This window comes from Psittacula echo (genome assembly GCF_963264785.1).
Source record: "Psittacula echo genome assembly, chromosome: 3".
Taxonomy (NCBI): domain Eukaryota; kingdom Metazoa; phylum Chordata; class Aves; order Psittaciformes; family Psittacidae; genus Psittacula; species Psittacula echo.
In genome coordinates this window covers 34,737,888-34,753,165 of record NC_137736.1, presented here as the reverse complement: position 1 = coordinate 34,753,165, position 15,278 = coordinate 34,737,888, and the positions used below count along the sequence as shown (strand labels likewise).

The following is a 15,278-nucleotide window of genomic DNA, read 5'->3' as shown; positions in this document are numbered from 1 at the left end:
ACCACTCCCTGAATACCAGCCTTCAACCCTCCTTCATCCCTCCAGGAGTATGACTACTGACTAAGCCCAAAGTGGTTGGGGGAGAAGTACAGATAAAGACTATTTAGGATTAAACTTACCCATCACCTACTGCTGAGGGATGCATCATGCTTAACTACTTGGTCCAGATGATGACTGCACAGTGAGGCGACATGCAAGGACCAACAGACAGGAAGATGCTTGTGTTACATGGAATATTCAGATAATTTAGTTAATAAATATCTGCCAAGTAACATACATGAGCCAGCTTCTCAAGAGCTTGCGATTAATTGAAGTTTCTCGACGAACAGCCATATGCTTCATGTGAATGCTTACGCTCTCTTCCCCCTCTTCTCCAATGCTGACTTCCAGAACTCAACTGCTGATATGCTCTTAAATAAGGCAAACAAGCATTTTCCTTCTTTTAAATGAACCTATTTACTTTCTCTAAAAGTAATTTTCAAAATGCTGAGTCATTTTATCTTAAAGTTTCCGAACATATTCATCATAGCAAATTTCAGTATGACAGAAATAAGCTACTTGAAACCACCACCTCAAAATGATAATAAAAAAACCAACTAGGTAACCTTACTCCTGGCATCACTACTATCATGACCTGTGACACAAAAAATGGGCTAGAACACATACAAATTAATTGATCACAGACAGACCTGGAAGTTCATGCTCTTTAGTTATAAAATCATACAACATAGCACATTTTCATTCCCCTACTCTTCAGGCATGTTGAACATGTATAAAGCTCCAATTTGTTTTATAGTCGCCTCTGTTTCCTTTGAACATAAAAGACTTGGTCTTTATTTTTCAGTAGTATTATAATATCCTTTTCCTTTTGCTTTGTTTGCTATGTAAATTGAAAAAAGCTAAGCAGGATGCGAAGTATAACCACATTTCCTAACTTCCTCTGTCCTCAAGAAAAAACACAGGCAACTCCTAAAGCTCACAAATAAAATATAAATTGGAATTTGGTGGTTTAAAAAAAAAAAAAAAAAGGGATTCCTCCTTTAGTACATCAGCAGTAAACTACTCTATTCTACTGTTTTTGCCTGAATTTACTGTCAGCTGCAGAAGATGACAGTTACAGACTCATGGGTATGTTCAGAGGACAATACATGGCTATCACAGTCCATTAGCTCTCATTTTCACAAGTCACCTTTTGACTGCCTAAGTACTTGGATGGCCTTCCTGTTTAACAGCAAATACCTCTTATGCATGTATGTCTAGAAAAAATGAGAACATCATGGCCTAGAGTAGCCGCTATATTGAAAACAAACAAGCATGTTCATATGAAGGACGATAAGCAAGCACATGACAATGAGCAAACCCAAATTTTATTTCCACTTCCAACATCAACATCCTTTTTGTCCTTCAGTAACATATATGGTTTAGTATCTCCAAGCTGCTGGTGGGGGAACCAAGTTACTGCTTTTTACCAACCCCATAAAAATGTGCCAGCCCTCCGTAACAACAAAGACTGGTATGTCCAGATTCATGGTGCTCTTATTCCACTTTCCACCCCACCCCCAGTGCCATTTGATGATACCAGTGTTCCACAGTTATGACATGAAACAACCTTATTGAGCAACGTGAAGAACCTGCTAACAAATGTGAACACTTAAGCATTCTGCTATCTTGGGGAGAGCTATAATGGCCTGGGTAAAATACTCTGGTAACATCTGGCACTAATTAAGAGGAGGAAAGAACTCTTATCAGCAGCTTTTTCCTTTGCTCTTGGAATCCTTTTGCTTAGAACAGCAGTGAGTTGTTTTACATTTTGTACAGCACTGAGCTGTGGTAAAATGAGCCCCCCCCCGAGACTTCTCACTTGTAAACCTACAGACTCTTTCAACAAGTGACACCAAAGCAACCAGAAGTAACATTTGTGGAATTTTAAATTTCACACCAAAAAAATAATTGTCTTACTTACACTGAAATAAAAGTATTAAACTGATTTACTGTCAGCTTTCAACTATGTGCCAGTTTTGCAGAGGTAACATTTGGCTCTCAGACCACTACGTAATATTCTGAAATACATTTTGGTCTACATCTCTCCCCCTTCAGGACATTAACAGGGCCATTAGAACAAGCAGTTCCACTATCACAGTAGTGCTTCTGTGGATCATTCACCCCTGGCTGTTAGTACAGGGCTTAATAACAGCAAAAGTGTTAAATCTTTTACAGGAAATTGGATTGCTTCTAAACATCTCTAAACTTGCTGTGGTAGCAATCAGAATTATCATTACTTCATTACAGCACTGCACTGAGAGTACAGAAAGTAAAATTCTGAAAAAGAATGTACAGCTTCTAGAAGCCATATCTATTTTATAAGACTGAAACACTTAAATAATCATGCATATCTCATCCATTCTAAACTTTCAGTTGCACTAACAGAAGACTGCAAGGACTTAGCTTGAAAAATGTTATTTCATACTCAAAAGATAATCCGAATCTTCAAAACTGTATCTAGATTAAAAGCACAAATCAAGGCTGGAAGGCACTTAAGATTAGACTAAGTTTTTACACGCCAAAGAGAAATTTCCAGATACAAAATATAACTGAAACCAACTGTAACAGCAACAGACACAAAATCAGAAGAATCCTCAGTTTTCCTATTAGAACATAGGAAATGGTAACAAGATCAATTCCAGTCCAACAAAGCACTTTAACTTAATTGATAATAAGACCCACTTCTGATACAAGACAGCTATTAGAATTCAGTTTACATAGAGAAGGATATATAGGCATAGATCAAAAAATGCATGCTCCAAAATCACTGAGATCAAGGAGAATGAACAGTATTAGGCTTCAAAGTCTCAGCGCAACACAATAGCCTCTACACTACCCCTCTTTACCCTGTGAACAAAGTGAATGGAGCTATGCTTTCCACTGCTTAACTGAAGCTTAAGTTAAGAACACACAGTGAAACCTACACTAGGTTTTCCTGTGGATACTTTAATCATAACATGACAAGAAAATACATAAAGCTTTAACAGTCAACAGTAAAAATGCACTATACACTTCATAAAATAAATTGAAAATATGACACACATTAAAAATAGAACCAGAATTATTTATTTTGGATAGATTAAAAGTAATGACATACTGAAAAGTGTTGAACTGTTTCTTCAGACTGATCAAGTGTGAAACGCTTTGGGGTTTTTTCCTCCCAAGGTTTTGAAAACTTAAACATAACAATTATATATGGCTATACATAAACTCAGGAAAGTATAATTCCGTCTATTTTATTTTACAAAGCTGTTTAGAAAATGCACTCAAAATGCATTTGCTGTTCCTTGATACTCTAGCAATGACACATTCTGGAAATATATACAAGAATTTCTGATACAACCACAACAATTTGTTTCCTGGTTCAGGATAGGTGATAAAACTTGTACATACAGCTAACAGGGACTAACCAGGTCTCATTCTTAATCAAGACTTCGGTGCTTGCCCAGCTGCAGACGCTGTGTTGCTTTAGCTGCACGTATGTAACTAAAGGGATATTGCCACAGCACTGGCAGACCACAAACAGTTTATATCCCATAGAGGAAACGGAGTAATCTGCAAGTGTATTCACAGTATAGGGAATAGCAAGGTGCATAAATTTCTTGAGCTGTGTTACATTCCCCTAATCTAACAACCTGTACTGGTGAAACTTTGCACAGACCATGCTCTAGAATAAAATTAGGAACATATGATGAAGTAACTATATGCAAATGATTTTCGTATAGAGTAAGAAAGAATTATTTAGCTTTTTAAAAGAAAAACAATTAGAGGAGACATTTAGCATACACTGAAAATGATCTACACCCTCCTGCTATCCTCCATAGGCTCTAGTGTTCCCCAGCATCCACAGACCAGAACATAGCGTCCATGCTCCCTATTCCTGTCATCTGTTTAATGGAATGCACACATCACACTCCAAATAGGGGCAAGTACAAAAACGAATCTTGCCAGGACAGTTCTTAGCTTCATGAGACCAAAAGAAAAAAAAAAAAAAAATCATTGCATGGCATAAAAATTCACTTATAAGGGTATTATTCCAGATGGGGCCATTCTCCCCCCCTTCCCAAAACCACACTAGTCATTTAGTTAGATGTAACTGACAAAAAGGGGTCAAGAACCAGAGCAGCAGATTAATAAATAAATAACATGTCTGTGTCTCTCGAATTACATGGTATGTTCCCATTTAGGAAAACACAAAGTGTTTAAGAAACAATAATAATTTTAAAAAGATAGCGATAAGCTAAACAGAGACCTATCACCCAGATGCGTTAACTACTCATACTGCTAACTGATGAAGTCGGGGCCATGGCAGCTGGTGCTGTGGGAATGGGGGAAAGCTATCGACTACTCCACGGAGACCCAGGACATGTGGCTAATTGAGGCAATATTTCAGGATAAAACCAGCACTTGATTCATTATTGTTTACACACATCATAAGCAGGGCCTCTGGGCAATGTCAAGTTTCAGCTCCTAATTGCGGCTGTGTAAACACTCGAAGCCTCGGTCTAAGGTGTCAAGCACTTCCACTTATAACCGAGCCAAGAGACAATGAGGTCACATCAGAAATTATAAAAGTAATACTAAAAAGACGAAGACACCACCACCTCACGCCAGAACTGCGCACACTGCCCCAAGTGCCAGCTGCTGACAGAACACGCTTTCTATGAACAAGAGGGGAGGCGGAGGTTGGGGAGGCGGGGGGGAGGGGGTACGGCCGAAGTCGCGCCAGCACCAGCTCTCCCGGGGGCCACGCCGCGCTCCGCCGGGCCGCCCCACCGCCGAAACGGCACCAAGGCCGGGGGCAGGGTCTGTGGGGCGGCTGCTGACCGCCCCACCCCCGCCAGCTCGGGGCCAACTGCCGCCGGCAGCCCCCGTCCTCCCCCAGAGGGCAGGTGCGGACAGGAGGCAGCTCCCGCGACGGTTTCATCGCGGCCACAGCAGAGGGCTCCCTGTCTTGGGCCGAGTCGACAGGGCCCTGACACGGCGGGGACGGGAGGCTGGGGTCAGGAGGACCCCTAAGAACACCCCCACCCCACCCCCCCTCGCCCCAAAGCACGCCTGCCAGCACGGCACTGCCCCTTTAAGTGTCACGTCACCGCCCCCCCCACGTCGCCCCCTCTCCCTCCTCCTCCTCCTCTTCCTTCTCCCTTTCCTTCCCCCTCTCCACGGCAGCGGCTGCCGCCGCGTCCTCGAGCAGTGACTCGCGCTCCCTCACGCCCGGCGCCTCTCCCCTTCTCTCCTCCCCGCCCCTCCGCGCGCACCCGCGCGCGCCCCCGCCAGAGACAACGGTTACACGGCGGTCGTTCCAGAATCTTCCTCACTCCCTCCCTCCCCCAGCTCTCACTTTCCCCTCCTCCCCCCCCCTTCCTCGCCACCGCCCCTAACCCCCCTCTGGGGCGACTTGCGGAGTGCGGGTCCCCCCCTCCCGCTGTTCCGCGTTCCCTTCCTCAACCTTCCCCCCCCCTCCTCCCCTCCCCGCCGGTGTGGTGGTACGGCTGGGCCCGTGCGGCGGTAGTGGCGGCGGCGGCGGGCGCGCCGTGATGGATGGCTGGCTGGCTGGCTGGGAGCGGGTTTGAGTGACAGCGCTTACCTTGGGTGCCAATCTTCGTCACACTGACAAGCGGCTGCAGCAATCGGGACCCGCACCGCCGCGACACGCGTCACCGCGCACACACGCACACGGCCAATCGCCGGGCGCGCCGCCCGATACGACACCACGCCGCGCATCACGCCTCATCAATATTCACCGCGAGGGGCGGGGCGCGCGGGAGGTGTAGGGAGGTGGTGCGCGGTAGCCCCGCCCTGCGGCGGGCGGGGCTACCGCGCACCACCTCCCCATGCTTCCCGCCTTGCGCTCATGAATATGGATTAAGGAGGCGGGGAAACAGCGTGACCACGCCCCTCTTCGGGTTTTAGATGGGGGGACGGTGAAACCAGCTTCTCAGTGGGGGGAGGAGGGAGATACCAAGTGGCGGGCAGAGGGCTCAGTCGGGAGGCGTGCAGCTGATCCTCGGATCACGTCGGGGGGTCCCTGCCGAGCCCTGGAGCCTCGGAGAAGATAAGGTAGGGGCTTCGCTGGAGGCATCCCCGAAGGTTGTACAAGCCTGAAACTATGTGGGGGAACATCTTCACCCTGTGCGGGGTGAAACTGGCTGGTGAAACATGGTAAGCACTTGCCATGCTGTGACTCCCAGAGCTGCTCTCACCTTCCTCCAAACCCACGTCTTGCAGTGCCCCAGGATCCTGCCCCGAGGTGCTGCCATGATCTGAATTAAAACTGCTGGGTACAGATTTCTTTCACTGAAGCTTCCATTTCCCCACTTGGAAGAAACCAGCACTCTTCCCTCGTGTTTTACCACTCTCTTTCCCTAAACTGTTCCCAAAAAGCAGGACTATCAGGGAAATGTGATATAAGACAGATAGGTGCCTTGTGGCTTAGCCATTTTGATGGGATATTACGAGTTTCTCACTTGTGGATTCTCTGCAGTTCAAAAGGGCTTGAACGTGCATGTTTGGGTCACATCACTGGGATGATTTGTCATCTCTACCTTGCTCCTCATTCTTAAGGCATCTAAGATCATCTTTGAAACCCCTCTCCCTCTCTCTTTGAGGGCAGATGTTACCAAGGGTGAGGGAAGAAGCTGATATGAACAGAGCAAATCTCATTGTAGGAAGCTCAGCCCAAAACCTAAGCAGGTTTAGTTTTAGGTTTTGTAGTTCCTCTGCAGCACAGCAGCTGGGAATATACTTGCTTATCCTGTACCCTGGTAAACAGGGAATGCCTTACTTTTTTTCCTCAAGGTCCATGCTACTCTTCCTGTTGCTTTAACAGCAGTAGCAAGCTGCCTAGTCGGTTTAACAGGACGCTGGGCCAGGACGCCTAAAGAAGAGCTGGCTGATAGTCTGGCAATAGAAACGGCTCCTCCCACGGGCCAAGTCTGCCACCAGTCCTCTGAGCGTAACTGCTGTGTCAAGACCCTGCTCTGCCAACCCAGTCGCTCTCGGTCTTAAGGGATCTAGACACTGTGCACACTGCCACCATTTGTCCACTAACAAAACAGTCATTTCATCCTCCCGCTAGACTGCTGGAAGTCTTTATGGGAGCTTGCTTTTGAGCTATTTTCCCCGCATACAGACAGAACCACGTGGACGTCAGGCTTGTGAACAGAGAAATAACTTGCACACCTAGCAGAGAGTGGGAGAGAAAATGAACTATGCTAATCCAGAGTGCTCAGATGTGTGAATCCAGTCTCAAAGTTCATGTGAACGGCTTATATAAACAAGATTAAAAAAAAACCCCAAACAACTCTTAGTTTGTCTTACTCACAAGAGTCTCTCTGTTCTTGCGCTGTGTAACACCTTTAATAGAGTTCCTATGGCTGGCTTCTTCTACCACAAGTTTCATCTCTCATTATCCCTGACACATTCATTAGTGACACATTCACTAAACAGTGCTTAAAATTAACTGGTTCCCATGTCCAGACCTGCTTCTTCTTCAAATTTGATTCTCTCTTCAAATCCTTTGGTCTCCTGCCTTGCTTGTACTTCTTTGGACAGGAGTTCACTGATTTCTTCTGAGAAAGTACAGATTAAATTCAAACTAATTCAGTTTCTGTTTAATCTCTTCTCCCGGTGATGTTCAAAGCCTTTCTTGATGCCTTTCCCAACTTGCATTTTCCTTTTTCCTCCTGCTTCCCTTTGCTTTTTCCTTTCCTTCCTGCCTGCCACTTTCTCTTCCCCAGCTCCCTTCCTCACACATGACAGGAGCAGAAATTCCTCATCTGCTGTCTCCCCCCCCCCCCCCCCTCCCAGTAATCCCATCTCTTGGTCTCCTTTGTAAGTAATGTTACTCCATCCTTTACTCTCCCCAGCTCCTTATGCTTTTTGTGATATCAGTAGATGTTCTGACCCCCTCAATCTTAAAGCATGTGACTGCCAAGCAGCAGAATTAAGAGAGCCTGGTTCCCCACACATTTGTGGCTCATAGTTTGTTAACTTTAGGGTCTAAGGTGCAGGTTTTAACTGAAATATCTTCCAAAGTTGTGGTGTACATAAGGTCTCTAATTAGTGGATGCTGTTGCCTAAAAGCTGGTGTTGCAGACTTTCCATTGTTCAGGGAGTACATGATACATCCTCCCTGTTTGACAACTTACTTTCATGAAAGCTACAGGAACTAAGTTATTCTGACAGCTTTAATCCTGAATGTAGTATGTTGAAATGTTATTAAATGACATGGATGCACCCCCACATATACCTGTACCTACATGACATGACCATATAAACCTTGTTCCCATAAGAAAGTAAACTGAAAATCAAGCTTGATCTGACTTATGTCTTCCAGCTGCCCATCTCTAAACTCACTGAGTGCACTGTTCCCAGCCACTGTGGAGAGGTCCCTGCTTTTCATTTGATCTTCAGTTTTCTCTGATGCAGCCGCTGCAGGCTTGAAAGCTAAGCTTAATTTTTTAAAATATCACAGCTAAAATGACTCCAGGAGATGAAGTTTTAAGATAAAGCACTAAAAAATTACAAGGCTTCTGAGAGGAGCCTGTAACATTTGGAAAAGAGCTGGGAGGAGAGGAGCAGCAAGGGAAAAAAATGAAAAAATAACTGAGATAAGTGATTCAAAGGCAAACAAACAAAAACAAAAAGGGAAAGGATAGGTACCCTTTTCTTTCTTTGTTTCTAATTGTCCAAGCAAACTTTGCTGTTTCATCAGTTCTGCAAAAGGACAAGGGTCCAAAACGTAGGACAGAAGACAGCAATCGTGAAGAAATTCTCCATGCTACACATTTTATAAGGATTATTACACAACTGTTTTAGGTTTATGCTATGAACTTCCATTGGTATGGGTGTACTCACTGAAATGAAATGGGGAGAGAGCTGCCTTTTTTTTTTACCCTAAAAAACCAAAAGCTACATGCAAGGGTGAATGAAATACCATTTTCGCCTTTTGTAATAGCAAATTACAAGTACGTAAACCTGAGGTTCTGTAGTATTTAGGCTTGTAACTGCAAATAACAGAATACTCAAATTCTCAAACTTCTGTTGCTTTCTTCACATTGTATGTATTAAATAGGCTTATTAAGTATAGCTTGTTACTCAAAGTATGCACAGATATGTTTGTAGGGTCAGGACCTTACTTGGTTACTTAGAATAGTCTCAGATGTATAAGAGCATTCCCCACAGCTGGACCAAATATTTGCAAACACTAAGCTATGAAGGTCCCTTTCTCACCAAATGAGAAAAGCACTCCCAAATCTATTCTCTGAAACACAGTTTCAGTTGCAGTTCAGTGCTAGTAGGATTGTGTAAACTTATTGGAGGGCAAAACTGTGTCTACATACAGTTGCTAGACAAATTAGGTTTACTCTGACATCCTTTAATATTTTCCAAGTTCTAAATAGTACAACTGTGTGCATAATATAACATTCACATGCATTTAACCTACTTACAAAAAAGTTCTTGATTGTGTACTTTGCAACTCTTTCATAATTAAGCTCTCAAAGGAAACATTTACACAGTGGTGAAAGGATGGGCTTCCATGCGGGTGGCAGTAATCTGTACTCATAACTTATTGAATAAGACTGTAATTTCAGTGATAAGACTGGAATAATTTAAACAGAGCAGGGTTTTCCCCAAATTCCAATAAAAATCAGGTAAGTTTTTAAGCGCTGATCTCTTAACAGTGGGAGGCTTCTGCAGCAAACCAGTTACTTCTTTCATCACTCACAGTGAAAAAAGTATGTAACAAGACATGTCAACATCTTAGATGTCCTCTGGCTGTTTGGAGAGCATTCCAGAAAGCAACCTCTCTGTGCTCTGTTGGTAGGCACAGCACATTCACATCTGCAGCCACAAATTTATGTGGTATAGGAGGAGCCTGGGAAAAATGTGTGACTCATTTTATAATGGATATGGCTTTTAAGATTTTAAAGCTGAAATTAATGAGTTAACTCAGTCTAAATAAATGTCAGGCTTTGCTTGAACTAGATTATGGAGATCTGTGTAACTCAGCTGGGAACACTCCCTCTGGAGAAATTAAGAGCCCGTGTCCCACAGCAGGACTTGGGCTCAGACCAAGAGCTGGCTACTGCAGTGCAGTACTACTGCAAGGAGTTTCTGTGTGGGGATCAAGATGCTATCCTTTTGATGAGCTGTTGTTATCCTATGTTTTTCTACCCTTACAGTAGAAAAAACAACATACTTAGAGCTTTCTTCAAAAATGGAAAAATTATAAATGTCTTATTCAACATTTCTCCTCTTGTTAAATCAAATTTGAATTTCCAGAGCTGTACATTAGCTGAATCACTGGCTGCATACTACTCACTCCATCTGTTTATATGCTTGAGTCATTGCATTACCAGTATCTTAACACGTTACTTGGAAAGAATTTTGGGCGATCTGGAGGATAAAACCCCAAAGCTCTATAAGATAATGTTCCCTTCTATGTCCCGCAGTACCGTATTCTACATGGCTCCCTTTCTGCTATCAGAGATGTTAATTTGAACAAATTGCTATTTTAGGAAAAAGAGCTTATCATAAAAGTACAGCTTCTACTTAAAAGCTGAAAATTGAGCTGTGATGTAGAAATCTACTGTCACCTCCCTACATGCAATGCCTTGCCCTGGGAACTGTGTGAGGAGTCCCATGGCGATGGAACAACATCTTTCACAACCCAGCGTATCCACTTGATACTTGTTTCACTTGAGATGGTATAAACAGATTACCTTTTGAGGGCAAACTGCCTCCTCTTAACAATGCTGGAAGTTGAGAGTATCTTGTGTGATTGCAAAATTTCTTCAGAAATGTGTTACACTTAAAAATATGTTTTCGTTTACCTCAAGAGGGGAGGGCAAAAAACAGTGCAGAGGGGCATAAAAGCATAGTCAGGAGGACAGAGGTAGAATTGTTAATGCACGTCTTGATTTTTATTTTACATAAAACCTAAAAAGAGAGTATTTTTTATATACCATGGAGCAACATTAATGCATTCATGTCACTCAGGGAGTTGGGAAGCAGAAAGTGAAACCAATTGAAATAAAAGAAAACCAGTGAGACTAGTTTTACCTTTCAGACCAGGGGCTAGATCCAACTCTCACAGAAGTCAGTGGAACAATTCCCACTGGCTTCAGAGGGATTTGGATTCAGCAAAGTGAAATGCAGAAAAAATAACCAGGAAGCATTAATGAGAGGTTCTCAAACACTGGTCTACAGAGCACTTTCTTCAGCCTATACAGACATGCCTTTCCCCTCCATTACTCATTTACTTCCAACTGCTTTTATGGGTTTCTGCATTTTGGAGCCTAGAAGAAGCAAGGGGCATTGGTAACAACGAATAAGAATGGCTGGCCAGGCAGCCTGCTCACAACACTCTTTTGCAGATGGAAGAGGAAAGAATTCAGTTTCTGAGCAAATAGAGAAAAAATAAAGAATGGACTATCTGAAGGAGTAGAAGGCCATTAAGCTGAGAGGATTAGGTGGCCTTCAGCAAGGATTAGTTTCTTTGCTGCCTAGTGAAACTGTCTAGTCAGGCACCTGAGCTGCTAGCACAAAGCAAAAGAAAAGCTGAGCTCCACACAGACGTCTGCACTGAGCAAAAAGCAAATAGGAAATGCCAAGGGCAGAAGCGTTCCACAAGCATTCCTCTTCTCGCCTTCACCAAGCTAGGATTTGTGGAAACACCCATGCACACCTACCTCTGGGCTGAAAGTAGACAAGCCTGTTTCTGATGGTCCACACTGCAGTACTTACACCATATCCTCCAGGCCCACATCCACACTGCCATTCAGATGTAACACGCATTCCTACTACCACATCTAGCTGAAGCCATTCCTCTTTGGAGTAGTTAGGCATCTGGACCAGGCTCCGGATATCTGATGGCTGATGTTTGGGGCAGCATTCCCATTAACATTTTCAGGCTCTCCCTCAACATGAAGAGCTGTTGACAGCTGAGTACAAGACTAACTTGTGCACACATGTTGAATGCACACATAGCCTGGATGGACCTAGCTGGCACCCACTTCTTAAATGCAGGGCAATCCTTTCTTCCATATGTAAATGTAGGTCAAACTACCTTGAGTCCAACAGTGGCCAGAAGTAGGTGCTTAGTGAAAGAGTGTAAGAAACACGAAAACAACTGGGTCAGCCTTTCTCTGATGTATCTTAGGAGCTTCTGGGGTGGATGATTTAGCACCTTTCTGAATCAGACCGTCATATTCAATGGCCACTGGCAAACTTCTCCATCATTCCTCTATTCCATTTTTTTAATCCATTTACAGATTGCAATTCTTTAATGTCCTTTTGCCTACCAGTGAGTCTTTCCTGGAGATAGACTACCTAAGTCAGCCTTTCCTCGCAAGCAACAGGAGATACAGGAGACTTTCTGGACAATTTTTCTAGAATTTCTTGATGAGATAACATAGGAAAGAAAGGATGTGTCAACACTTTGCAGAGCAATAAAGGTACAGAGATCCCTATTCTGGCTCTGTATGAAATAGCTTTGGATCTGGAAGCAGGAGAATAAGAAATACCAACCTCATGCTGTGCTCAGGTTAGCTGGTGGGCTAAGAGGCAAGGCACATTAGCTTGAGACTGAACACTGTGCTACCAAGGCAATACTGCTTCTGGCATCCAAGATTATATCCCTGCCAAGGTCTGCTCCTTCCTCCGAGAAAGACCTGGGCTGGGGATCTGCAGCACAGAGATGTACTGTGCCATGCTGGCACATCCTGAGAGGCATGCTTCTGAAGCTTTGCAATGCTTTGCAAGACCGATACAGGTCTACCTCCCACATCAGCCATCTAACCTGGAAGATGCAGGGCAGCGACTTTTTAGCTCTTCTAAGTTTGCAACATCATGTTTAATTCCCAGAGCAGCTGCAGATTCCCAGGGGTAGACTTAGGCCTCCTCCCATAGAAACGGTGCATGAAATCCCACATATCTGCACACCATAGTCCCGTACCATAACTGCAGGGCCTCTTGGGACAGGAGCTCCACCCACCCATTCTAGAGATTCTTCCTCATTGCATACAATATTTATTGGCCAGCACAGATGATGATGGAACAATGCTCTATAGGATTATTTAAACACATCTGATCAAGAACCAGACCAGAAATGAAATTTGCCTTTTACCATGCCCTGATTGCTCTCATGTCCTATGTCCAAGCTGAGTCACATCCTGCATCCATCAGAAAGCCCTGTATTTTACATTGTGCTCTTAGGAAGGAGCTGAAGCACAGTCCCTGAGCAGGGTGGATTGCTTGGTGTGCTCAACAGCCCACTGCTGTCACACACTGCTTCCCACTGTTGGGACCTTGGCAAAGCTCACTAGCAGACCTTGGTCTGGACCAAGACTTGTCCAGACTAAATAAGTAACCCTGGTCTAGTGAGCAGCACACTTACCCGGGAGAGGGGAGACCTAAGCCCCAGCTAACATCTTACAACACAGTCATGCTGGTTGGCTTCTTTTCCCTTATCCAAGGAATTCTGAGCCCCAGAGAAGGGAGCTATTAGCAGCTCATTCGCTTTTACTCATGTAAGGCATAAGTCACATCAGTAAGAGTTGGAATTTCGGGGTTTTAAATACAGTAAGTGAAGTTCCTATAGATTGCATTTCTTTTCTAATAATCTGTATATTTTGATAGCTTTACTTTGAAAAATATGGCATTGACCAGGGTCATAAAGAACACACTGGAATCGGCAGGGGCCTTTTGAAAAGTGCCAGTAACAATACTGCTTATGGCTTTGTAACTGTTCATAGAAAGCACGAGTCAGCATTGCGGCCTGTAAGTAGTTTCAGAAAAGGCAGCAACAAAATCCACTCTTCATTGAGAGGCGGCCCTCGTTATGCTCCTTCACCACTTCAGAGATTTAGAGTTCAGCTGCTGGTAGGCTTTGCTTCCCGCACACCCACTTTCTGAGTATTAGTGCTGAACCCGGTCAAAATTGCGCTTTTGTTTTGCACTGCCTTCTCCAGTTCTCCTCTAAAAACGATCATGCTTCTGCCTTTGCAGTCACACAAGAATCAAAATGCCTCATCAAACCCAGCACGTTCACCTCAGTATGACGTCCCAGGCATAAAATGTGTGCCCGTTTAGGATGTCAATCTTCATTATTCCCTTTATTTCAATTAGAACTAGGAAAACAATTACAAAACATGCAGGGGAATATTTTCTTCCTTAGTACTATTTCAGAGTACTGTGTGCATCTGTAGGATGATGGCACTCCTTTTACTGCTAAGTAAGCATATTCCATGACTGCACAGCCTCCATGGGCAGCAAGCAGCCAAGCTCCCATGCTGCACAGTTTGTGTGACAGACTGCATTTCTACAGTGAGATTCAATTCTATCTGCTTGTAGGGACTAGAGCTCTCTTTTCCTGTTTAAAACTCAGGAGGAAGCTTTTACGTTATTAAAGCTTTGGTGTTTTGTGGTTTTTTTCCCCAATTAGTATAACATAAGCTGCATGCAGCCAGAATCTGTGGTGACCATAAATTGCAGCTGATTCCCTAGTAGACCAAGCAGTGGTAGAACGCTACTGATATAGTTAAACATGAAAAAAAAATGAACACTTTCAGAACCCCCATTTTCCTTCCTGTTGTACCTAGACCCAGCCTTGCCCCTTTCTCATACTCCAGTTTTGTACCACCATCGCCACAGCTGACAATACTTTTTTCAATGGGAATATCACAGCCAGCCATTGCCAGAATCTCTTGGCAAACTAGCTGCTTTCTGAGTCAGAGCCTAATGCCATTACAAGGTCTGCAACAGCTGCAGCAGTTATACATCTGCAAGTCATTTGAACATTTTATGATGAATAAAAACTATCCATTACATAGACCTACATTATATATTAACCCTAATACTTATTCAGTTACACTAACAATAACCTTTTCCCTCTGCATGCCGTAAACTTCTTTGGCTATAGCATGTGTTAACAGAGATACTTAAAGCTCCGGTCCATGGTGGAGCAGTCCCTGTGTACATATTATCTAACTTATTCTACCTATTTAAACATGAAGTGGGATGATGGAAAGAAAGAAAGAAAGTGAATGTAAAGCTATAAAAATTCATACCATGCATAAGGAAACCATTTTTATATAATTGCATGAGACTGCGTACACTCATGCAAATAGAGAGGATACAAAACAATGGGAAACACAGAGGAAGAATGAAAACATGGACTCAAAATATATAGTTAAGAGATTTCATTTTGATATGCACAGATCTTAAAC

The 15,278-nt window shown here is 43.7% G+C and overlaps 1 protein-coding gene across 5 annotated transcripts in view; it reads right to left on the bottom strand.

The window, feature by feature from the left end:
• PKNOX1 (PBX/knotted 1 homeobox 1) overlaps nucleotides 1-5,719 on the bottom strand; it is a 52,821-nt gene extending 47,102 nt beyond the window's left edge. For 4 of the 5 annotated variants that reach the window (XM_080614440.1, XM_080614438.1, XM_080614439.1 and 1 more), the window contains exon 1: nucleotides 5,633-5,719. The gene's annotated coding sequence lies outside the window, so the exon portion shown is untranslated. The remainder of the gene's footprint in view (nucleotides 1-5,632) is intronic. The other variant, XM_080614437.1, reaches the window with a different exon arrangement.
• Between the last annotated feature and the right edge of the window lie 9,559 nt (nucleotides 5,720-15,278).